At 31.1% G+C, this 25,766-nt stretch overlaps 1 protein-coding gene across 3 annotated transcripts in view; it reads right to left on the reverse strand.

The window, feature by feature from the left end:
• The window catches only part of LOC123713776 (peroxidase-like), a 53,124-nt gene extending 29,831 nt beyond the window's left edge, over nt 1-23,293 (reverse strand). For 2 of the 3 annotated variants that reach the window (XM_045667619.1, XM_045667617.1), the window contains exon 1: nt 23,203-23,293. The gene's annotated coding sequence lies outside the window, so the exon portion shown is untranslated. Of the gene's footprint in view, nt 1-1,089; nt 1,149-23,202 lie in introns of those variants that run through there. The other variant, XM_045667618.1, reaches the window with a different exon arrangement.
• Nucleotides 23,294-25,766: the final 2,473 nt, after the last annotated feature.

The following is a 25,766-nucleotide window of genomic DNA, read 5'->3' on the forward strand; positions in this document are numbered from 1 at the left end:
TGTTGAAGGACATTTTGGAACCAGCTGATATCAAGGTCTTTTGGTATTTTTAGGTTTGCCTTAACTCTTATATCAAAAATCTTGCCTTTGTTGGAGGGTAAGAAAAGTCGTGAAAGTCGCAAATCACATATCGCAAAGTCTAACCCATTTTTGGCGAAAGTAATTCTTAGCGCTCTCTGCCTGCTTTAACCTATAAACCCATTGGTGTCTATATACCTTAAACTTCTGAAGGATGCTCTTTTAAACATTAATAATGTTACGCGGAGTTATACGTAAGATGCTAAAAATTATTGAAAAATATAATTCGAGTGAAACAGACACCTGGACTACAGTTAGTATTAAAATAAATGTTGGGGCAAGCGAAGTGCACGACATATTTATTACTCAATAATACGCTACGGATATTTCAACTGGGGACATATATAAGAGATTCTTATATATTATCTTATTCATAGACGCTATTTTAGCCTAAATATGATATTGTCAGTTTATTAGCAAAGTGAAGCGAGAGTGAATGGACCAATTAGATGCCCTTTGATGCTACTTTAAAGAACTGAAAATTTAGTTCGATTCGAAATTTGAAATTCCAAAGAAAACGTTCACGTTTAAACTACATTTTTTTTTAGGGCAGAAGGCTCACCTGATTTCAATTGATACCGTTGCCCACGGCCACTCTCAAAGCCAGAGGGCTCGCGAGTGTGTTGCCGGCCTTTTAAGAACTGGTTCGCTCTTTTCTCGAAGGACCCTAAGTCAAATTGGTTCGGAAATACTCAAGTGGCAGCTGGTTCTACATACATTGCGCTTGGCAAACTGCCTTAAAAAACGTTCAAACGTGGAACGACGGACGTGGAGGTGATTCAGGTGAAATTTCGTATTCTACTTCTACTACTTCTACGTCCAATGATAAAACTCAGCTCGAACGTGTAAGAATAAGGCGTACTCGTACTGTACTGTAAAGATTATGCGACTCGGGAGCAACTATTCCCCGTTATATAACTATATATAATCCGTTAATCAACGCAATAAGTACTTTGACTCTGTAGCGACATCTACAATCTGCGCTTACAAACCACTGCGATGATGTCATACCCTGAAATGCGGTTACGAAGTGTTTTCGCTACAACTTCTCCTTAGACTGGGCGAGGAACTAGTTTACAGCATTAACACTGTATGACTAATAAAACAAATAAAAAACCATAACGTCTCGTCACTAACAATGATATCTGGATTGACAGAACGCAACTCTATAATTAGCGCGAACATTGTGTTATTCATGTGATAGTAATAAATGAGATATTAGTTAGATCTTTCTCGAGCATTATTAGGCGTAATTCTGTAAAACCTGCCTCTATGAATTGGCCAGTGCACGATGATGTTAGCAGAGTATTCCAAAACAATGTAAACTACAAAATTCCTTTGTAAATAATGTAAGCTTGCTTTAATCTCATTTAATTAATCCTAGACAGCATCTGTCCCAAAGGGCATGTTGATTGTTGCAAGAGTTTAAGTATATAATACTTGTGCTATGTTATTGTAATCTTAGCCTTATCTGAGTTCATCTTGATTATTTACATATACGCCTCCGTAATATTACGGGTGTGAAACATAAAATTGTTATTGTGATATTGTTTAGTTTTTTATAAAACTGTTTATTTACAATCCACAGTTTGAGTCTTTAAGATAATATTTACAATGAATAAATATGGCCAAATCGGATTATACATTTACGAAAAATTACTACTAAAACATTATATCCTAACCAAGATAATTTAATTATAATTTATTCGTCGAGGTGGGTGTGGGAATGTGTGTAAGTGTGCGTTTTAATTTAGTTTCTAAATGTATCAATTTATATGGTGTCACCAACATCTTTAACATATAACGATACGGTATAATAGATGTGAAAGTATTTTATTAAATGATACAAGCAGTGTTGACTTAGTGGCTTCACTCTCATCCCTGAGGTCGTAGGTTCAATCTCTGCAGTGCACAAACTGACTTTAGAATTCGCTCGAAATCAGAAACCTGAGGCCCAGACCTAAAAAGGTTGTTGCACCACTGATATGTTTATTTATATTTTATATGTAAACATTAAATCTTGTGATATAAAGACAACAACAAATAAATAATTCAGTGAAGACAGTTTTTAAACTGGGACTAAGCCACACAGAAACTTTCTCGCTTCAACGACTTGGCCACATAGATAAAAGCTACAGGATTTTCCTTCTTTATTCTTTTGTAAACTCTTACGCCAAATTCTTGAGTATCCCTACCGCCATATGCTTTTTCTTCAATTCAAACTGTGTTGTTTTTAAAATCAGAACACTGAATAACGCAGTTACTACACCTTTAAATATCACTTTTTTAGCGAAAATAAACGTAAATTTTAGTTAACAGTTGTCGAGTAGTTTAACTCTTTTTAATGGGTGTGGTACATTTGTGAATCAGTTTGCGTGACAATAAACAATTTATTTAATTACATCATCTAACACTGACCTAGTGCATCTTTATAACCTTTGGGGATACTGTAAAGTTTTCCTTCCGTGCATTCTTCACAAGGTTTCAGATATCAATTCAATGCCGTTAAAGCAACCGGTCGGACATAAACCATATTATTGAATTTAGCATATAAACACATAAATATTTTGAAAAATATACAATAGAGAAATATTTTTGGAACTTTACTTATTATATGCATAAAAATATATATTCTACGTAGTTATATGTATCTATGGTGTAAGGACGCATCGTGAACCAAGAAACATCTGAGGAAATGAATAATTTAAAATCCCTTACACATACTGTTTTTCTTAGATTTCGTTTTTTGGTTACTGAATTTTTAAATGCCTATTATTGTTATCCCGCTTTTTACATTCCTCTCATGTATCCTATGATCTCATTCGTGCTTCAAATAGATATATAAAAATAGGGATATATTTTTGAATTAGACTCTTATCAATTCGCCAGTTATCTAAATAATGACACTCCCCGTAACGTAGGCTCAAAATAATTAATGTTTTGTCCTTGTCACTCTTATGGCATTGATAATAAATAAAAAAACCATTACTATGTCGTGTGAATTGTTTGTGTATAAATAGACTTTGGTACCTAATGTTTTGTTTACTTCTCGATAAGGTTTCTATTAAGGTCAAGTAAAGAGAATATAATTGTATTTAATAGTAGTGACGCTACTTGGCTTTAGATTTCTGAATCCCTTTCCTCGGCATTTTTCCTTAGCCCGTCACACAAGTTTAGTGACCACAAACATTCGATGGACACACTTTTTGGTTGCTGAACTAATTTATTCAATGGCTCAAATAATTCTTAAACAACGAGTCTACGTACGACTGTAATACATAATATATGACTCTTAGTACGACTTTAATACGATAACCCTACGACGTCATTACATACAAGCATTAATAACGCATATATAGCATATACATTTATGTTAGGTAATAGATATATATGTAATAAATAAATACTATGAAAAAAGATTCTGTTTGACACTATGCACACCTTTTCTCGGAATGAACAAACATCAGCCTTCATATTTACTAAGTAAACACTGTACGTTATCATATATCCGCTAATCGCGTAAGGAATTATCACGTGACCCAAATTTGTGACCTCACGTTATAGTTTATAGACTTTACGACACCAGTAATATAGGTGAGCTAAATATTATTGTTCCCTTTACGATAATGGACGACATAAGACATATAAAGTCCTTCTATCACTTTTAGGAATGCGATTGCTAAAATATAATGTAAAACTGTATTTATTGTTGTGTCTTCTTAATTCCGCCTGACGGATTTTAGTGCTCAAACTTTTGTTTGAAAGTAATATCTATGCACAGAGATGTGGCCCAGGGTGAATGGGGTTGGCAAGAGATGTAATGACTTGGGGTGGTTTAGGGAACCTACAGGGGTGGCTAATAGAGATTATTTTTTCAATTAAACTTATGATCGTTCTGGTTCTAGTGTAATACAGAATAGTAGAATAAGATTTTTTATTTAACCTCAATACAGGGAATTGGAATAGTGTTACTGAAGACATTTACAATTGAAATAGATAATTTACTGTAATAGTTTAAAGTAAATATATGACATAAATGTTCATTCCTGGTAAATGTAAAGGAACAGTTGCGAGAAATCCAGCAATTCTGACAGTGTTTGTCAGAACTGTTACAAATGGCTGACATTCATTCTCTTTGCTATATATATTATCCTTAATGTTAGTTGCAATATTTTGTATTTAACAAAATAATAACCACACGGACTTATCGTACTCTTAAATTATTTAATTATTATAAAGATGAAAGACGACGAAAACAGAGGCCTGAACTTTTCTTTCATTGCCTATAGTATTTTTGGAATATCAACGGAAGTTAGAGTTGCATCATCCAATCGTTACGCAGCAGGAGTAAAATAATGAAAAACGTTCACTGATAGGCAATGAACGATCAATAAGTACAATCTGCAAATGAACGGTAATTATATATATTTTAAAATATAACGACATCTCGTGTTTGTGTGACTTTTTCAAGTTGTGACGAACTAATAAATAAAACTATAAAATTTAAATGATTGAACTCATTTGCATCCTATTGAAATATATTCACATAGTATATTAAAAAATATGTATATACGTGAGGGTGTGGGGATATGAAATCCTAAAGATTTGAAGCCCTTATCTTTACTTCTTATTTATTTACTCATAGTTGTTTTTGATTTAAGCTATATTTAGCTTCACGTAAGAAGTGAAACATCTTTATGACCTTATTTTTCGAAAAATTATCTACTATATGCAACTGTACAGAAATTGGTTAAATAAAATTAAATAAGGTAACTTAGAATAAATACACTTTACCTTATTACTACTAAGATTATTACAGAATTTTATTAAATGTAATATAATTATTATCGTTGTTGTATATTTTTGTTAATAATGGCTTCGAATATCTTCGAATCAACCGTGGTAGGGACAAGAAAAAAATGGTGCGTAACAGTAAAATGTCACGCGTAACGGAAAAATGTCACGCATAACGGAAAAATGTCACGCGTAACGGAATAATGTGACGCGTAACCGAAACATGTGACGGTAATTTTTTTTACAACGCCAATAAAGAAGTTTCTCTTCAAAAAATATCTAACAATTCTAATCTGTGTAAGTAATTGAACTCCCTTAATTGCGTATAGAGAATAAATACCAAGTCATATGAACCTATCAACAAGAATTAAATATTTCGTCCTACCTATGTATGTACCTAATTCGACTTAGGGACTTCAATAAAAAGGCGTGTTAATTCAATTCAATTCCTCTCTGGCAATGTGAGTATCTATGGTAATCACTTAACGTCATGTGGGCCCGTTTGACCCCTGTTATATATAACACAGACCAATGAACTAGCGCGATCTGAAGACAAAGCATTGAAGACTATTTTAAGTTTCTTAATAGGAACTCTGGAATTACAAAATCGATGACATCTAGTAAGCTAAACACAGATACAATATTAATAAACATATCCTTTTCGATTTACTTTAACTAATTTCACCGTCAAACGTTCATAACGCTGTATAGAAGCAAAAACCGTAACTTACTGTAAGCAAAATTGGATACCTGACATGGACGATTCAAGCGATAATGTTATTTAAGACTATCGAGTAAAGCTTGAAATGGTTCTTCGTGCTTTGCCAAACTTTTTCACAAATTCTCAAGGCCCTTTCCTCAATTCATTAATTACAGCGGTGTTCATCCATAAGTTGAGCCTATTTGGTTTGTTTTTACTAGTTATTCTTAGATGTATCTACAATCGACGGCTACAATCAGTATGATGATATCGCTGTCAAAGTATTATCAAGTGCCACTCGACATCTCGTTACTTACTACTGGGGCTAACTGGGGCTAACTGGGGCTACTGGGGCACACTACTCTTTCTAACTTATAAGTTGGAGGAACAACGCCCCTTGCCTTACTCCACATATGTCAAAATTAACAATGCGAGCAGTCTGTGTTTCTATGTCCTTAAAGAACTATAGTATATATGCATAGAGGATATATGCAACGGCCAAGGTCAAGATTTTTGACGACGATTTTTTCGACGAGGTCTGCTTACTACACGTTTCCTAATAAAATGTATCATTTTCGCTGTACATCGCTTTTTAGTGTATAATATTGAGTTATTTTATAAAACCTAACCTAACATTACACTGTTACTGTTACTGTTAAAACAACTATTTTTGTAACTGCAATAACTTTCTGCCCATAAATTTAATATAGATTATAAACTTTGTAAAATAACGTATTCATGTGTAGCATCTGTTAAAAATTGTGACAATTAGCAAGCATTTGATGCATGTTTACACTTGAATGGGTAAGATTTAAGAAAACAAGTGCAACGTTAGAATAACAAGTGAAATTACATATAGGAAAATAAGTCAAAATTAGTGACCGAAAATAAGTCTTGGCTAAAAGGTCTCGTTACCAGGCCATAATAATAATAAAAAAATGGTGACATACGAAGAAATTATCTACACTATTACGGCCATCTTTAATTGCCACTTGCATATTGCGTTATAATTTTGGTCGCCGTGCGTAACTAATAGGCACATTATATTGTTTTGTAAGATTATGTTCATTGTGCGTTAGGTAAGATTAGATGAAAATGAATGCTCGACCTTCGAAGGTTTTCGAGGTAAATTTAAATTAGATCGAACGTTATACACATTGAATAATGAGTCAACGAATGACAATGATTAGTTTGTATTATATTTGAATACTTTTGAATTATCTTTATTTTCTGAAAGATTCAATTTAGAAATGATTCATTCATTACAATTTTTATATATTTGTACGCAAATACAGAGCGTATCACAATAATGTAATACAGTTATAAATCAATGCTCAACAAACTAGACTTAGTCCCAATTACGTAGTTTTAGGGAAGTTCGAACCTACACTTTCATTTGTCAATTGGTTAAAGGATTTTGACAGTTGAGAAAGTTCAGACTTGTCTCGGTATATTAACCTAAATCCCTTAACAGCGACAGTTAAAGTTGAGGTCGTAGCCCCTCGTGGCAAAGACTCTGTGTAACTTGGTGTAACGGAAAACTAAGTGAGCCTCAGTCTTTCCCTGATTTAAAATCCAAAAACGCTAAATCTAATTCTGAAGTACACTTTAAATAATTAGTTAATTAATCTCATGCAAAAGTTTCGTAGATATATACAAAACAATATCAGTTTTAATATTTAAATAATATTTTATTTGATGAAATTGTATTTTAAATTAAATAGTAAGCAATAATAATACTCTTTATGGCTACATCCCTATGTGGGTCTTGGCCAAAGATTGCATCAGTTTTTCGATCATTTAAATTTCATAGACAAGCAAGTTCTATGCCCGACACATGCCAGCGTCTTGCTGCGTCTAAGGCATGCCGGTTTTCCTACGATCTTTCACCATACACAAACTAACTTTATGCATATAGGTAACCCAGTACACTTATGAACGGTTTAAATTAACATTTCTCATATCAAATACGTAGAGCGGGAAAAAAAATGAGGTAAGAAACTGTCCGCCCCACTTTTTAATCCCCAAGTTTTGTGTCATACAAATTGTTTGAACTGCAGCAAATCAATCCCAATGATTAGGATCATTTAAATAATCGTCAAATTTATAAAATGCTTATCGATTAATTTACGTTTAACGTAAGTTTTGAATTTATTCACTGATAATACGGTATCATATGCGCGCTGAGATAGAATAGATAGTCCATCGGCGCACAACCGGGGTTCGAACCTACGACCTCAAAGGGGTGAACGGTTGCATGCTGAAGCCAACATTTAAATATTTCCGTATAATTTGTTACGCTTTACTACACTTTATTTTTAGATCAAGGTTAGTATTATAAATTAGTTTGTCTCGTGACTCGCCCTTTTTAGTGAGTCTAGCATGACAACAATGAAATTGCGCTTTAACCTCAATTTTTTTCTATCTGCAGTATATTCTGTTAAAATATATTTCAATAATTTAGCCACCATTTTTAATTGACGAGAGTTTGAAGCTATGGAAACAATCTATGTTCTATATCTTGCATGATGAAGGGACATATCGCGAAGGAAGCGGCTTGTCTTAGACCCGACTACGTGTCAGGAATAGAAAGCTCACAATTCTTTTATAAAAATTTTTTTCATCTGTTTCCTTGTTTTTTCTTTGTAGAGATTAATTTTTATTATTCTAACTGCAACATCACACTATAAATGTTACTAGCGCATTTGTGGACAAAACAGTAATATTTTATTTTAGTTACACATATTTATAAACTATTATCAAAATATATAGCAAACAAACATAGCTGGTATACTATGTTTGTTCTAACGCGGTGCATTTATTATAAATAATGGCTAAGTTACGAGGCAAGGGCTTATTTCCATGACTCCTAAAACTTTGAGGGTTTGAGAAAGCTTTTTACTTATAACTTCCGATATTGGAATATCCCTAATAAGGGTTCCTCGTAACGGAAGGTCAAAATATATTGCCACTAAAAGTATTTCATAACATCAACCTAAACGTAATGATGTTTGTTTATTTTAGACTTCATGTTAATTTGATTTAAAGATATTGTATTTGTATTTATTATTTAAAACTCGTTGAATTTGCAATTTAACAATGAATTCGATGTGTTCAATGAAAAATGTTTTAATTCAAAAAAATATTTATTTATTAAACTAATTCATATAAGGAATAATAAAACTTTGTTCTTTTGCAACATATAGCTGTTTTCACCTAACCTAAAAACCAATATTTTGGCCAAAAAATATGTTTAAACATACCCCAGAGCTGGTGCTTTCCTGGATCAACGAATAAGCATCGCAATACAGCGAAGAATAGCTGCCAGAGTTAAAGGACCAAACTTTTAAAATTTGATTTAATTTTCTTTTTATTATTTTTTTTTACATTTTTATTATTACTATGTAGTAAGAAAATTTTGAATACTGTACATTTGATAGTTACGATTACTAATAAACAGAATCTTCTTTAATAAATAAATGTTATCATAACTTGGTAAACATTAGACAGATTTAATTTAATTTATTATTTTAATATAAATTTAAAACCTTCTCGTACAGTACATACTAATCGGGCAAATTATGCAAACTATTAACTAACATTATACATCCGTCCTACGGCCTAATATCGAATAACTTATTCGATACTGTTATTATATCTAATGTAGGTCAGAGAAGTCATTGTTTAAAGTAACTTGAACGCAGTATATCCTGTTATTATTACGATGTTAGTCGTCTCCGTGGATCAGTTATATAACTAATACGCAATATATCAATTCTAAGATTTTTCTTTATACAACATAACCATTGACTTTGTAGATACGCACTCAAAACGCTCTGGTTATAAACCCGTGTCAATAGATTTTTATTTCTATATATTTATATTTCTAAATTAATTTTTATTCTTATACTAATCATAAAGAATCTGTACAAAAACTGTCATATATAAAATATAGTGGTTTTTAAAACCCTTACACAAGGCCCAGGTCTATGCAAGACAAATCTAAAATATTTCAAAGGAATAATACCTACAATCTGCCTATGATTGGTAAATTTTAAAGTTTAATCTGAGTAACGCAAGGTTATTAACAATAAAAAATAATAAGTATAATTTACCTTTCTTAAAAAATATATATCACCTATTTGAGGCCCACAATTAAAGGCTGTAGCACAGTAGTACTAGTAAGTTCTTGACTGATTATGGTTATGGTTCATCTTCACTTTTTCGTAACATTGCGTAAAAGGAAGGTGTCAATCCAATTGGTTAGGGTCAAAGCAAAAAGATCACATTCATTCGTCGCGCAAGACCTTTAGTAAATTCATAAGAAATACATAAATGAGATTTTAATGATTACGTTGTGACGGAGCTGATAGCGAAGGTAACATTAATATTTTTTACCAGCTCAAGGTGGAAGAAGATATGTGAATTTCATATCGCAATTGGGCGAGTAACAGCTAAAGGCATATATTTAATTGGTATTATGCCTCGAGCCGGTAATGTAGTATTACACTTTGTTGTATTCTGAAAAGTTTCAACAGATTTAGTTTTCTTTTTTACAGCCTTTTTAACACCTTGGTTAGTGGAGTACTTATTTAAAAATATTTAATATTCAGGAATAATGTAGGGTTCTAATGGTGAATGATTTTGTGATTTGGTGATTTCGTTCCAGTAGATTCCTACAAACCCTACAAACAATCAAACGTTTCATCGTTATAATATAATATTAGTATAGATAACGTATAACATAGCTATGTCATGAAAAGTGTCTGATGTCACTTGACGACACACTTTTGTTTTAAATATAAATATCACAAACCTTAACATTTAAAAGTTAATATAACACCTAATAAATATAAATACAACAATAAAGATATTATCAGTACCAATCATTATACAAAACATTTCACGGTTGACATAATTTGAATTGGAAACCTCTCGAATTCTCGAAATAAATTCTCAATTTTGCTTAAGGTTGTCAATATGCAATCAAAGTTCATGCTATTTACATGGTGTATATATTGAACTGAATCGTTTGTTTGGTTGATGGACGCGCTACTGTCGGGGAAAAGCTCACGCTAAAAGCGAATTAAAGCGGGTGAAAGCGTATGTAATAATTATAAACTTAACTATCTTTAATGATATCGTAAACATCCCTTTGTAAAAACTTACACACAGTTATTAATTATTAAAAAAATTAAATTAATAATTTGCTACAACACAATTATTAAATAAATATTTCGACTCTCTGTACTTAACACACAACTTTTATACGCACAAACAAAACACTGTAGTAAATTTACCGTCCAACTTTCATTTTATAAGTCAGCTACATACAGGCCAATAATGTGGCCTTGTATAGTAGTACCATGTGAGAGAAAGAGCCTCAGGCTCCATAGCCTTTAAGACAGCAAATCTGGGTTATACTTACACAATATTTTAAGATAACAGATACGTATTCATTATGGGTGGAAACGGTGAAGAGTCTGTAACCCCATAAATGAGACCACTTATTTTTCTAATAGGTAAGTAGGGGATCAGTCTTCTGAGCCTTACAAACGCCGTTGATTTTGGGTCTAAGATTTACTCACGATGTTTTTCTTCAACGTACGAGCGTGTCAAATAAGCACATAGGTATAAGGTATAAGAGTCGCACGCCAAGTTAGGCAAGCATTGTCCTCATCCCCGAATGAATAAGGATACATATATGCGTCTGTATTATAGATAATTTCTTTATATTGTGTTCCGGTTGAGCTGACGACGTCGATTTCGTCTAAGACATGCCGCTTTAATGTTTCTCTCTTTCTTTCTTTACTTAGCAAAGCACACAGATGAAGAGATAAAGTTTACGATACAAAGTTCTTGAAAAACAAATATACGCTAATAAATATTAACCTTGAGCATTGAAAGGAACTCTTGTAGAACCGGGGTTCGAACGCAAATTCTTAAGAGATTTGCACGCTTTACTTAAATATACATAGCAAGCGGACCCGACAGACGTTGTCCTGTCTTAACTATGAACATTGATTTCTAATTGGTATAATTAACTCAAAATGCTTTATGATATACAACTTTCTTTGTTTTGTTTTTCTGGCGAGTATATAAATAGTTTTGTTGGTATTCCAACATGGGAACAGGCGACATATAACTGGCCATGTGATAAATATGGATTTTCAAGATTGTTTTAAACGATTTGCAGCACGCATTATGTCAATGTTATGTCAAACGCCAAAAGGTTATATGAAAAAAAAAATTGCTGTCGTAACAAAAGTATTCTTAAATTTTAAAATTTTCCGCGCAGTTTTCTAAATTTTGTCTTTCATAAGAACCTTCACATGACAATAACAAACACAACAAAAAAATAATTACCAAAATCGGGCCAGTGGTCCACGCGTGATGCCGTGACCAAGGGAAATAGGAATTCATTTTGATATATATGTATAGATATCCTTAGATATATATGATAATATACATAAAAATTATGACTTTATAAGATTAAGTCTCTTACAATAGAAACACTATTCCCAAAAAACTAGCAACGTTCAAAGATCCTCAAATTTCATTTTGTCACGTTTCCCATTTCTTATCATACGTCCAGAGATTCAATGCCATTACAGTCTTAAATATTCAAATATTATTTTACGAAAACAGGAACTGTGTGAATCCTTTTGTATTATAAGAATCAAAACGTTCCTCTGAAATGTTTCTTTTAATTGTTTAATAAATGTTTGATGATATTTATACTTTAAACAATCGCAAAAGTGTGTCTTCAAGTGATGTTAGACATTTTTTTGACAACTACGTTATACGTTATCTATGTATATTATAAATAGAAAAGATTTGATTGTTTGCAATCTATTAGACCGATTTGAAAAAATCTTTCTCTCTATGCTATATTCTAAATAGAATCGAGAATATCTTCAAAAAAAAATCTTTAAGACTCTCTATGAAATTACGATAGCGTAACCCAAAAGGGTAATAAGCATAAAGTTAAGACTATTGCCATAAAAAAATAGAAAAAATTCCTAAATCGTGCGTAAACTATTGAAAATAGAGCAAAGTACTACAATTTTATAGAAGCAATTAACATCTACAAATAGTCTGCGATACCATATGTCAAACAAAATCTTAAGGCTATAGAAAATTATCCTACGACCAAATAAATGCGGGTGGAACCAATATATTAAAATACCTATACTTATAAGGGAATGACACACAAAGATAAATTTAATTACTAAAGTAAATGAATACCTCAGCTATGAAACAATGGTTATCTATGGAACCGGAAACAAAATTTTCGTTCTATTAACCGCGTAAATTGAATTTCTAATAGACAATAGAACGCCATATCCTTACGCTACTTTGAAACGGAAATTACAGGTGACATTGCTTAGTACTGTTTACACTTCGAATAGTCTATGTATTTTATTTATTTATTTATACAAGTTTACTACACCATACATAATTCGAAATGTATGTAGTAATTTATATAGAATTTACTTATATCTAGTTTAGATTTGAGTGAAATTTATGAAATAACCGGGAAAGGTTCAACGACCTCAGGTTTGGGAGTCACGCACATACGCTACATAAACACTGCACTGCAGTCTGCACATAGTTTGCGATACTTACTTCAATAAATATATAGCGTACGTACAATTATAAGAATAAATTACACCTAGCAGATATTTTTCGAAGCTGCAAAAATATTAAATTTAAGAAAAAAGATTATGAGAGATTCTTAATTTTTTACTATTTAATTATTTTCTGTTACTTAATTTGTTGCAATAATCATCTATTTTCAGATTTCAATGTTATAGTATTTATTAATTTGGCTTTAGACCTGTTTGATTATTTTCTAATAATTTATTGTTGAAGTGAAACTTCTTTATCGGCGTTGTAAAAAAAAACGTCACATTTTTCGGTTACGCGTCACATTTTCCCGTTACGTGTCACATTTTTCGTTACGCGCCATCTTTTTCAAGTCCCTACCACGGTTGATTCGAAGAGATTCGAAGCCACTAATAACAAAAATATATAATAACGATAACAATGATAGTAATAATTCTATTACAATTAATGAAATTCTGTAATAATCTTAGTAGTAATAAGGTAAAATGAAATAATTGTATTATTTGTATTCATGTCTATGATAATAAAAGCCTTTTGTTAAACTTTATCTTATTTAACATTATTTAACCAATTTCTGTAAAGTTGCATATAGTAGATAATTTTTCGAAAACTGAGACCATGAAGAAGTTTCACTTCTAACGTGTGTACACTAGTACACGCTCCCATTTTTTTGTTTTGTTTCGTGTGTTTTTTATTCTTGTAGATAGGGTAGCCTTTGAGGCAACGATTGTCTTTTTTGTAAATAAATAGTATTAGTATTAAGGGGCGTTTACATACCTTAAATAAAATACAATAATATATATTATTAAATACGTATATAAAGTCAGTTGACACTTTCCTAAGTCTGCTTTATATTCAAATTCCTAAAAACCTCAACTCGCATATAACATATTTTCGTTAATTGAATTTAGTCATTGGATTAGATGTAGGTAACTTAAACCGCTCCTATAAACTTTTATTACAACATTATACGCACAAAATTATTTAACCATGATAGAATTTGCTCCAATGTCGTATTATTTTATTGAACTGTCATTGAATGACGTAAAACAAAGTGGCAATGTAATCTGTGCTAGAACATAAAATTGATTACACAACAGTCAATCACAACGGGCATAATATTTGACTGACGATCAATTCGTTAAAATGGTATTCTTGTTTTGTTTATTAGCTTTGTCCTTCGAAATTTATTTCTATGGAAAGATGATATATAGCTTATGGGATTCCGTGTCGCGCTTTAGCACTAAGTAGGACTTCCGCTTGTCAAAAACGCATTGGATCTTGACATAGCGCTTACAAAAATTCTTAACCCTGAACTCGGACAATACAAAGTGACGTAGTTTTAGATTATGAAAGTACTTTTCCTGTTGAATCACTCTGTTCTTAATAAAAACCGCATTGAAATCAGTTCGTTAACATGTATATCATATAGTATACGGCGTTATTTTTATTAATTTAGTTACAATATTTTGTGTGTTCCACATTTTTTCAATTCAATTCAAATGTGATTCTACATTTACATTTTAAAATTCCACATTCAAATATTATTTGACGTACAAGAATTACAATGCATTTTTAAAATTTAAAATAATATACACAGAAAATTTATTATATAATATCAACAACATAACAGATCATATTAATTATTGTCTTCGGTATGTGCAACTTGTGTAAATCACCAACAGTGTTTCTAACCTGTGCTTACTGTCTCAGCTCTCTCTCAGCACGCACTCACTTGAGCGCGTAACGTAAACAAAGTAACTTTATTTAGATTTAGTACGAAGTTATAACGAATCCTTAACCAGTAACTTCGCCTAAATATTATTAGAATCAAATCCTCTTCAAACTTAGTGAATCCTATTAAATTCATATTTTGAAAGGACGCTATTAATTATAATTATTGGCCTATGGAATATTAAATTAGTACGTAAATATATCCGTCTTGACTTGGTTTTTAATACGGGTTCTGTGAACCTTGATAATATGGTTTTGCATTATTTTTATATTAGGCTAGTTTTGATCCATAAAATGTATCTAATAATACATATAAATAACAAAACTATCCTGCGAATGTCCGATGAACCGCGATGTCAAGTATTTCTATTGACAATGACAAGGGAAATTTCAAGCCACCCATGTTTATTCTTTATGTGCGCAGAGCAATAAACAAAGCAACGAGAAACACAAAATCGCTTAAAGATAACAACTTTAGCTTTAATGACGTCAGTACAAAATAAAGTTGATTACAGATGTAAACGTTTAAAATGATATAAGTTGCCCATTTACGTAAAGTAACAATACACTACGATTCGAAGGATCAAGTACAAAGTTAGTCTTAAAACGTAGAATGTCCAAGTATTCAAATAAGAATATTTTTGATATACGCGACAAATTCCGCTTATTAGATGAATCTTGTATTCTCTTTATCACATGTTTAGCCTTCCGTCTGTTGAAAAGCTTCCCTTCTAATTTCACAACTTAATAACAATCTATAGTACATCGTCAGGCTCTATTGACACGCAGTCAGTACTCAAAGTTCCGTATTACGTCATAATATAATGTTCTCCAGACTTGGCCACAGCTTATCTCGATGCCATATACGTAGTCTGTGCGCAGAGTGCACACTCTATTTCTTAATTCTCATAACAATGGGATTTATTTCCGACACAATCCAGTATCACAAAAGCAGATGCTTATTTCCATAACATTAAATAAAATAAGCAATTTTCGAAGTCGGGACAGGACGTATTATATTAATAACGTTTAAAATCTTTTACATAAATTTCGTTAGTGATTACAATTTCTACTGTTTAAGTTGGTTTAGATTAAATAGATTTATTTTTTTTCTTTAAAAGAAGGACATTCTTTAGACACAAAAGATTTATTTTTAAAAGTTAGGCAGACATATAAATACTAAAAGAACAATATTCATTAGATATAATTAATCTGCCATAAGAATATTTTTTGATTATAGCATTTTGTATATTTAATAACAAGCGATTTCTCCGAGGAAAAGTTTATATAAAAATGATAAGCATTTATTACGGCAACATTGAAGACATTATAACGTAATAAAGGTAAGAATTTCGGCGAGACAATATCTTTTCTCCCACAGTGTTAAAATTACACATTTTTGTCACATACTGGAAGCAAATATCGTTATTGTGTCTAAGATAGCAGCTTTCGTGTCTGCATTTAAAGTAACATGTGAAATCGTTCTCAATTTGTTTTGTGTACGAAACAACACTGTGTAAAGTCCGATAGTAATCGTAAAATATTCCACTCGCGCACAATAAGAAGCTCGTTAGGCAGAAAACGATAAGTGAGGTGGATAAACGTTACCGGCAGGACCTATCTCAAACGTCAAACTTACCAAAAAATACTTCATATACAATTAAAAAATGCTCTTAAGCTGTTAAAAGAAAAAAAGGTTACTTCAAAGTATAAATTCTGACAGCACACACGCACATTCTGCTAACTGCAACTGCAGCACTTGCAAAAAAGTCGTTCGGAGATAAACGCGCTTAACCTATTTTTAGGTGTGATATTTTTAATACTAAGGAACATTTTTTAAATAAAAATTAAGAAAATATCTATTAAAATAATATTTTTCTGTAGCCCCATCCGAATCTTAATCTTATTGTTGCATTTAGTTCTAACATACAAATGGTCACAACAACTAAATGCAGCATTTGCGCTTAGTACTGTAAATTAATCTAGAATACTATCAATAACGCATATTTAGTTAGTAAACCATTTCTTTTTTCAATGCCTAGTACTTAGTAAAAATGTTATTAATCGATATAATAGAATAATTTATTAATTAAAGAGATTCTTGTTCTTTTTTGTTATTTTTAGACTATCTTATTGTAACAATCAGGTTTCTTTAATTTCATCACCGAATATCGGGCCAGAAAATTATTATAACAATTTGTATAATCACATCAAATAATGACAAATTTTGTAATTATCTATATCAAACCCTTGTAATTATTTTATAAAATATAGAACTGTATTTTACGGTTTCAACTAAACGAGGCTTTGCTTTGCGTTAAATTGAGAAACCGTTAAATTTTGAAATGATAAATGTAGACCGATGCAAGCAGTAATACTTGCAAGTGCTGCATTTCTTTTCGGCAATATAGAAGTATGTACTGCATTTCTTTCCAGTACACATTGCGTTTCGTACTAGCATATGTTCTGCACTTACTATACGTAAAAGTAGAAGTTTCATGCAGTTACCTCGTATGTCGTTATTAAAAAAAGGATTTCTGCTAAAAAGCGAAAATCTCAAAAATATCCATTAATGATTTATAGCCAAATACAAGATAATTTAAAATAGATTTATGGATCTTTATCCTCTTAATGACATGCGCTTTTGCGACATGGAAATGTTTCCAATAATGAAATACGTTCACGATTTGCAATCGATTACAAAATGAAATCATAGATTAATAAATCCATGGAACAGATATAAAAGGTTGTAGAAGCTTTTGTGCTTACCCAAAGTAGTACAACACTTATGTCTGATAATTTCTATTACTAATTTCACTTATGATATAGACAACAGTAAAACTTTATCTTACCCGCCATAGATATGGATATTTCGGGTCTTCCACTAGAGAAGAATCGGTAACATTAATTCAAACCACAGTGGTTTACTAATATAATAACTACTAAATATATCATAGATTTTATTATATTATTTTGTAAAAATTTTTTTTTAAAGAAAACAGATTACAAAAATTTGCAATCGCTGATTGAACCCGAAACATTGACGAAACCGCTTTAGCCGCGAGGCTTTTTATATGTATAATCTCATATTAGCTTGTCAGTAAATTCAAATGACATATAAAGCTACTCGCTAAGGCCTATTAGAGATAAGTTACGTCAGATCTAACTTCAATGTGTGGTTTGTAAACATATTTAAGAATTATCTGACTGGCTGAGTTTCTTTGATTATTTGTTATGAATATTAATCTCGTCGCAACCCAAAGGCTCCGTAAATGGAAACCTCGGCAGAACAAAAATCCGCCTGATAATGACCAATAAGATGGATCGACGACATCACAAAGCCTTGTGGGAAAGGTTTCAATACATATTTGTGAACTGTCTGGCGTTCCTAAGGATAACATGTGCCCGGAACTCGAGGTTGAGACTGAGTAAATGCGAGGAGTTGCGATTTTAACAATATTTATGCTTGTCCTCATTCAAAATTCAGAAAATTCTATATTCAATAAAGTATTGGAGGACCTGAACCTAGGGAGTCCTTTACATCGGGGTACTTTCGACCCGAGATTCGACATTCAGTGAAACGAACAACTTAATTTAATTATATAAAACTTTGAACGTGGTTGCTTTTAGTTTTAAAAAAGAAACATCACGAAGCATGTAGGCTGTAAATATATGCTTGATGCAATCCTACTCCAGTCGAAGTAGATTCTAGGAGACCAACAATAGATCCAAAATAATGACTGATGATGATCATATATTTATAAATATTTCAAATCTTCGGAAAAATATTCATGTTATTAAACCACTTAAAACTATTATAACTTTAAGTTTAAAGGTACTCTAACATAATTTAAACTGTACTGCACACACACACACACATTCTCACTTGATTTTAGGGCTAGATCGACAAGGTGTTAGTCAATATTTTGAGTAATTGTGCCGGCGGCAAATTGTCTAGTACTATGGCAATACACGTTTCATTTTTACACAACCAAAACAAATATTTGTATGTTACGACATTCATATTTGAATATTCATACATCATAAATTTAATAGTTAAAAGAATTAGAACTATTACTTATTCATAAAAACATGTTTAACATATCTGACAGCGCTCACGACGAGTGTGACTTAAGATACGAATTAGAAATATGTACTTGAGGCGCAGATAAATAATTAGTGAGCATAAATATTCTGAATTAAACTGAATAAAATTATATTAATATAAAACTGCAACATTAAACATAATATCTACGTAACTGAATAGACATTTTCTGAAGTGTTACATATTTTGTTATTTAGTTTTCTGTTAATCAAATATGATTAATATGACGCAAATTTGCGTGAGATAAGGTAATTTGATCTCTGTTAGAGGTTGATCTTTCACAACATTTGGTATCGTGTCGAGGAAAAAACGTGCGAACGTTTTATAATAATAGCTATTGTGCTTTACTTCATTCAATTATTCGTTACAATATCGCAAAGCAATTAAAACAATACGTATAACATTGACTTGAGGCTGATATCTGCGTCATTTTTTACTTACGGACAAGATTGTAAAATGACACTTGACTTAGTGTAAATTGTCTGAGTGACAGCCGTTTTGCACAATTGTCTGCTGACACAGGCGAACATTATTAACAATCATTGATATTCTACTTTAAGAAAAGCTGACATCTGCCAGTCCGTGGGCGTATTTGACGTATAGATAGTAATAAATAATATTAATATAAATAAAAAAAATGCGTAAAGTCATTTTACCATCACCGCGGGTATCGAAATTATTCTCCTCAAGACAAATAATTTAATTTATAAAGATATTTATAACGATAATTTCAGAATTTTGTTTAATTTTACTGTCATATTAAAAGTCATATTCCTACAAAAAAGACAATGATACATCTAGCTATTGAGCTAGATGTATCATTGTCTTTTTACATCAATATGTATTCGACAAAACTTAGATATAACAAAATTTACTTTGGCTAATAAGAAATCTCCTTCAAGTAATTCGAGTTATCTGAAAAGTGAATTTTCATAGCAAAAGAGGTTTATAATAGACAAACTTTTTAAAACTATAATTTTTAACTCTTCTATAATTTTTTAAATTTTGTTTTTGTTATAATATGTACCCTAATGAATGTCTCAGGAATTGAATATATGACCTCCGAATGTTATAAATTCGTGACAAATAAATTAAAAATAGTAATTTAATAAAAACTGTCGAAACAGACGAAATAAAAACAGATAACAGTCAATAATAAATTAAAATTTGTTGTCGCAAATTTCTTTGTTCGTAATTATATTTTAATGAAAAAGAAATATGTATTCATTAAAATATACACGAAAATATTTGGTGTTTAAACATGTTTGGTGGTAAACAAAAGGTGTTTTACTTCAAATAATTTCAGTTTCCTACAAAAACCTACATTTTCTTTGTAGCTGTAGCAAATATTGGTCGCCGTATTATTAGTATTAATTACTTAAGTAGTCAATTGGAACATGGTGTAATGGAGCAGCGCCTTACAAACATTGTGTAAAAGAAAAGCTTGGCGATTAAAAAGAGTGGCGGAGAGAGGCAATAGCCAGTTCTTCTCTTTCGTTCTACGCCCTTGATTTGAGAACTGGCAGTAAATGTAAAATTAGAAGCATTTAATATGTATTTCATTTTTGACGATCATAACTGTACATTGTGTTTTCTATATGATTTTGACTTTGACTTTATATAAAGCGAGATCGACAACGGAGCTTCTCTAACGCGGCCTTGGGCCTCAGGTAGATCCTAATCTAGCCGATGTGGTTTTAGAAGGAATTGCTCACTCAGTCTATGAACAGCAGATAGTCTAGTGTGGGGTATTTGCTACTATCAGGGGCATGCTCAAATGTATTTTGACCTCGAATTTATATATCTGATTTCAGCCGATATGATCATACACGGGTGTGATGAGCGTCATCTTTGGATATATTTAAATCTTTAATTAATATTTGGCGTCTCGACCGCTCAATTTAATGTTACGGGCAGTATTATATTTTAAAAAGTATTACTAACATCCAGTATATGTATTACATAGATAAAAAAGATCTTTTTTACACTACACAGGTCACATGACATGATATTTATGATTTTATGTATTAAATATGTGGAATGTCAAACGCAAGATATCCATTTTAAGCTTAAAAAACACGCAAATAATTAGAACTTCATATTATTCCATATAAGGTGCTTAATAACAGACATTTATGTCCGTGGTATTTCTTTAGTTGACACGAATGTTTCAAATTTTGACCCTGTTTTATTCAAAACTGGATCCTGGGCTGGCTTAAGATTTTAAGTTTTTTCGATTGTTTTCGAAATGCTTTCTTATAAAAACATTGAAACGAAACATCTGGTAGGTACACATAGTATTTTGAAAATACCTATTATAAATATAAAGTTAATAATTTAAATTACAATGTTCAAGACTAAAAAAAAGAATTTGTCATTCAAAAATTAACGATAAGTAATGTCATCAGATTCGATATTTAATTTTCGCTAACTTTACTCTTTTGTTTCTATATCATATCTGTGGTAGCAACCGCTTTAGCGAGAAACACAAAATTCTTTTTGGCGCCATTCGTACGTTTTTAGTACCATAATGTCATGAGAATAATTAACCACATTAGTTGTGCCATGAAATATTATAAAACATTTTTTTTTTTGGAAAACGTAGTAAGTACTGGTTCTCTGTAACCAACCCAATAGCGATAGTGACTGTGTTTAGCAAGCCCAGTTACAACGTCAGCGCATACAAAGCATACATGTCGGATCGCACTATTGCTGTGGGAAATTAATGATTACTGTCACCGGTTTAATTACAACTGTCGTGGGTTTTAAAGTTACGGTAGATAAAATATAGGTAATAAAACGCCGCACATGGCAAGATACGGCTAGTTCTCATATGTAATTGTCACAGTAATATAAAGAAGAGTTTTTTTATTTTATCTGTCTTGCAACACCTTGAATTTTCAGGTTCAATTAACTTTAACTCTGTAATGATGGGAACGAAACCAACATAAAATCTAACGTTATCATGGTAGGTACAATTAGTAACTTTTGTAGCAACCGTATTATTATTTATTTATTAACACTTCATTGCATACAGAAATATGATACAATTGATTATTTTATTAAATTAAAATACGGGCAACTGGCGGCGTTATCGCTTTTGAGCGATCTCTTCCAGGCGACCAGTTGAGAAAACAAAATGAATTAGATGAGGTTCGCAAGTGCAAACAAACAATATATATATAGTTATTTGGACAAAACCAAATCGGGAACAAAAAACTAAACTAAAAAAGGACACATGAAAAAAAAAGTGCACATGAATCACGATAATTTTAGATCAGTTTACGTAATGATTGTACATTAGAGATTTAAAGGAAGATAGAGAAGAAGCTAAGTGAATGAAGACGGAAAGTGAATTCCATAACCTCACTGCAGAGACCTTAAGATGGCGAATCCCCTAAGGTCTCTGCAGTGAGAAAGAGATGGATATAGTTGAATAATGTAAATACCAACTTTTGCTAATTGGCGTTAACCTGGAAACATTTCAACTGTCTAATTACCGACTGAAGGACTTTATCCATGGTCATACCATAAATTAAAACAAATTATTCATAATATCAAAAAGTCTCCATCAACTTGATCTGACACTTGCAGGCCGTGGTTGATACAATTCACGTTTTTATCCGTTAAATAAATATATCCTTAACTAACAAGTAACAAATACAACGTTATACAGTCTATATAATATTTATATTTTAATTAATATTGTAAACGAATAAATTAATGCCTTTACCTCTTATAATAAATAACTGCCAATTTAAGTAAAAAGTAAACTTCTTTCAAAGACATTGAAGATTAGGGAAATAATATTATTTATTCAAAACCATGGCATCATTTACTTTAAACTAACACAGGTGAGTATAATTTTCACTTGGGAAAGATATAGAAGAAATTAAAAAGGTATAATTTAGCATAGGTTTATCCCGGGAAAATTTAATTTAAATTCCCGTGGGAATAATAAAAAGGACAGTGACTAAATTAAAATTATAACACATTGCACGAGCTCCCGAGTCCGGCTTCCGGTTCAACTATACGTATAATTGTTACGAGTTAAAGATCGATGTCGTAAAAAATGTAACTCAACGTAACAGAAGTTTATATATAAATATATAGTTGTCCCATAAATAATCTATTTAAATTATATTAAATTCTAATAACTCACCGTTATTTTTAATTACTAAGCACCTTGCACTACGGCACTATCAGTGTTGTTTCTCATAAGAACTAAACCTCGCGAAAGGAAATAATTCAGTTTTATACTAACGGCGGGGATTAACTAAAAGATGTGTACATGGTGTCTATTATTTTATACTTTTGATTTCTATATTAATGTGATGACGGTTGTTAAACAACAGTGGCAAGGACTAATCATAATATTCAAGTGACAAACAACATTTAGTACTAAATTTCAAAAATAATATATATTTATTGAGATATTTGAATTTTTACTTTATATTATCGTTTTGGTGTTATCTTATCAATAAGAAAGGATATTGGGCATTTCGGAATCATATAATCAGACGAATACTTACCTTACTCATAAAAAGCACCGTTTAATATCTGTCTCCTTTCATCACAGAGTAACTGCAATTCGACAGAAAGAGACAAAAGACTTAGTTGAAAGAGTTCAATACGATTCTTTTAGTTTTTATGAATAAGGGACAAACTCAAAGATTTAGTTGCTCTTCAAGACAAGCGCCACAATCTTTATTGAGACTCACCCAGAAGATATAGTGGAGAAAACTACGCAGAGACCAGTATGCCCTTGATTGTACCTCAACATACGGTCAAATATGTCGTATATACATCAACAAACTTAATAATTATTTATAGATAACTTTTTACTAAAATTTAATTAACTTTTTGTACCTTAAAATAGTATTTGAGTTTATTTAAAATAAACAATTCAATTTATTTTTCTTGTAATTTACATAAGCAAGGCATTAAGATAAGTTTCTAAAGTGAAACCTACTTATTTATTACAATTTCATTTGATATTTTTAATATATTCTTTAAATAATACTTCAGATAAGGATGAGTTAAAATATTTTATTTCCACACAGCATTTGCTATATATAGGTATATTGTATTTATTCATTTTATTAAAATATATGACTAACTTTACTTTATATACCAATAATTATACTGAAGAATGGTTTATGTTAAAATTTCTATCACTTCTACTATTACTCAATTCCATATATAGTACTTGAATCACCAGTAACCCTTATAGTAAATAAACATCTGCAATTAAACACACAAATTTATGTTAAAATTGAATAAAATATTGAGAAAAACTTAATATATATTAAGATATATTAAGCGTTGTAATTTGTTAAAATAATTTTAAGTATTAGCTAATAAATAAAATGTAAACTTTTTATTAATTTTAGTTCACTGGTCCATTTTTAATTGAAATTATTACAATCAGATTGAGATTCAAATTCTTACTGATTGTTACTTAAATTAAAATTAAACAAAACCTAGATAGGGTAACATCCAAACTGTTTAAATAGTAATTAATAAAATATTTACCATGAGTGTGTTAATATATTAATATTATTAAATTTACCAGTTATGAAAAGAATAATGGCAAAACATTCAATTCATAACATTAATTGACAAAATTAACAAATACAAAATGATTTGATGATGACATTTTAAAATTAATGTTTCGGGTTTTTCCTGAGGCTAAAATATTTTATTGAAGCACAATAATCTATTGAACGATAGCAATTATAGCAAGAGCTGAAAGCCGATGTTATGTGATAATTTTAAGCCTCGAAAAACACATTTCAGCAGACGCAACTGTAACAGGTGTGGTAGCAATAATTCTCGGGACTCTTACGATAGTGGGGTAAACTTCAGTTATTTTTTTGTTGTTCTTATTATTTAATTTAGCACCGAAATAATGTCGTCGTTGCCTTCATACACACGGAGGTACATAATCAATTTTTCGTATAAGTTCTCCTACTGTCATATATGCAAGTCGCTGCATTGCTTCAAAAGTTCACTTTCACTAATAATAATATTTTATAATATAGATTAAATCAAATATGCTCTCATGATGTTGAAGAGCTTCAAATCTAAGATGGCAGCTTGCGCTCACATTGTCGACAATAACATAAAAATAGTTAGTTTTGAAAACTTCTTACGCATTCAATTCATGAGCTCTGAACTGTCTGACGCATAAAAAGACCTCAGGTTAATAAAGATTATATCTCAATTAAATAAAGTTTATATCTCAGGTTAACAAAGTTTTTATATCAATTTTATAAAGTGTATATCACTTCTTAGTAAAGTTTATAACTCAATTTAATCAAATTTATATCTCAATTTAGTATAGTTTATACCTTAGATAAATAAAGTTTGTACCTCAATTTAATAAAATGTATATTTCAATTAAATAAAGTTTATATCTCAAATTAATAAAGTTTATATCTCAAGTTAATAAAATGTATCCTTAAACGTAGAAAAATAAAAATGAATAAATGACGATACAAGCTTTTTAGGTTTGACCCTCAGATTTCTGTATCTGATTCATGATCATTTGTTAATCTAATAGGCAAGTAGGTGGCCTGACGCTCGCCATCGACTTTTTTTTTCGTCTAAGGCAAGCTGATTTCCTCACGATGTTTTCCTTCACCGTTCAAACGAAGATTAAATGCGCACATTAAAAAAAGTCCATTAGCGCACAGCCGGGGATCGAATGTACGACTTCAGGGA

Source organism: Pieris brassicae, chromosome 8, assembly GCF_905147105.1.
Source record: "Pieris brassicae chromosome 8, ilPieBrab1.1, whole genome shotgun sequence".
NCBI classification, from domain to species: domain Eukaryota; kingdom Metazoa; phylum Arthropoda; class Insecta; order Lepidoptera; family Pieridae; genus Pieris; species Pieris brassicae.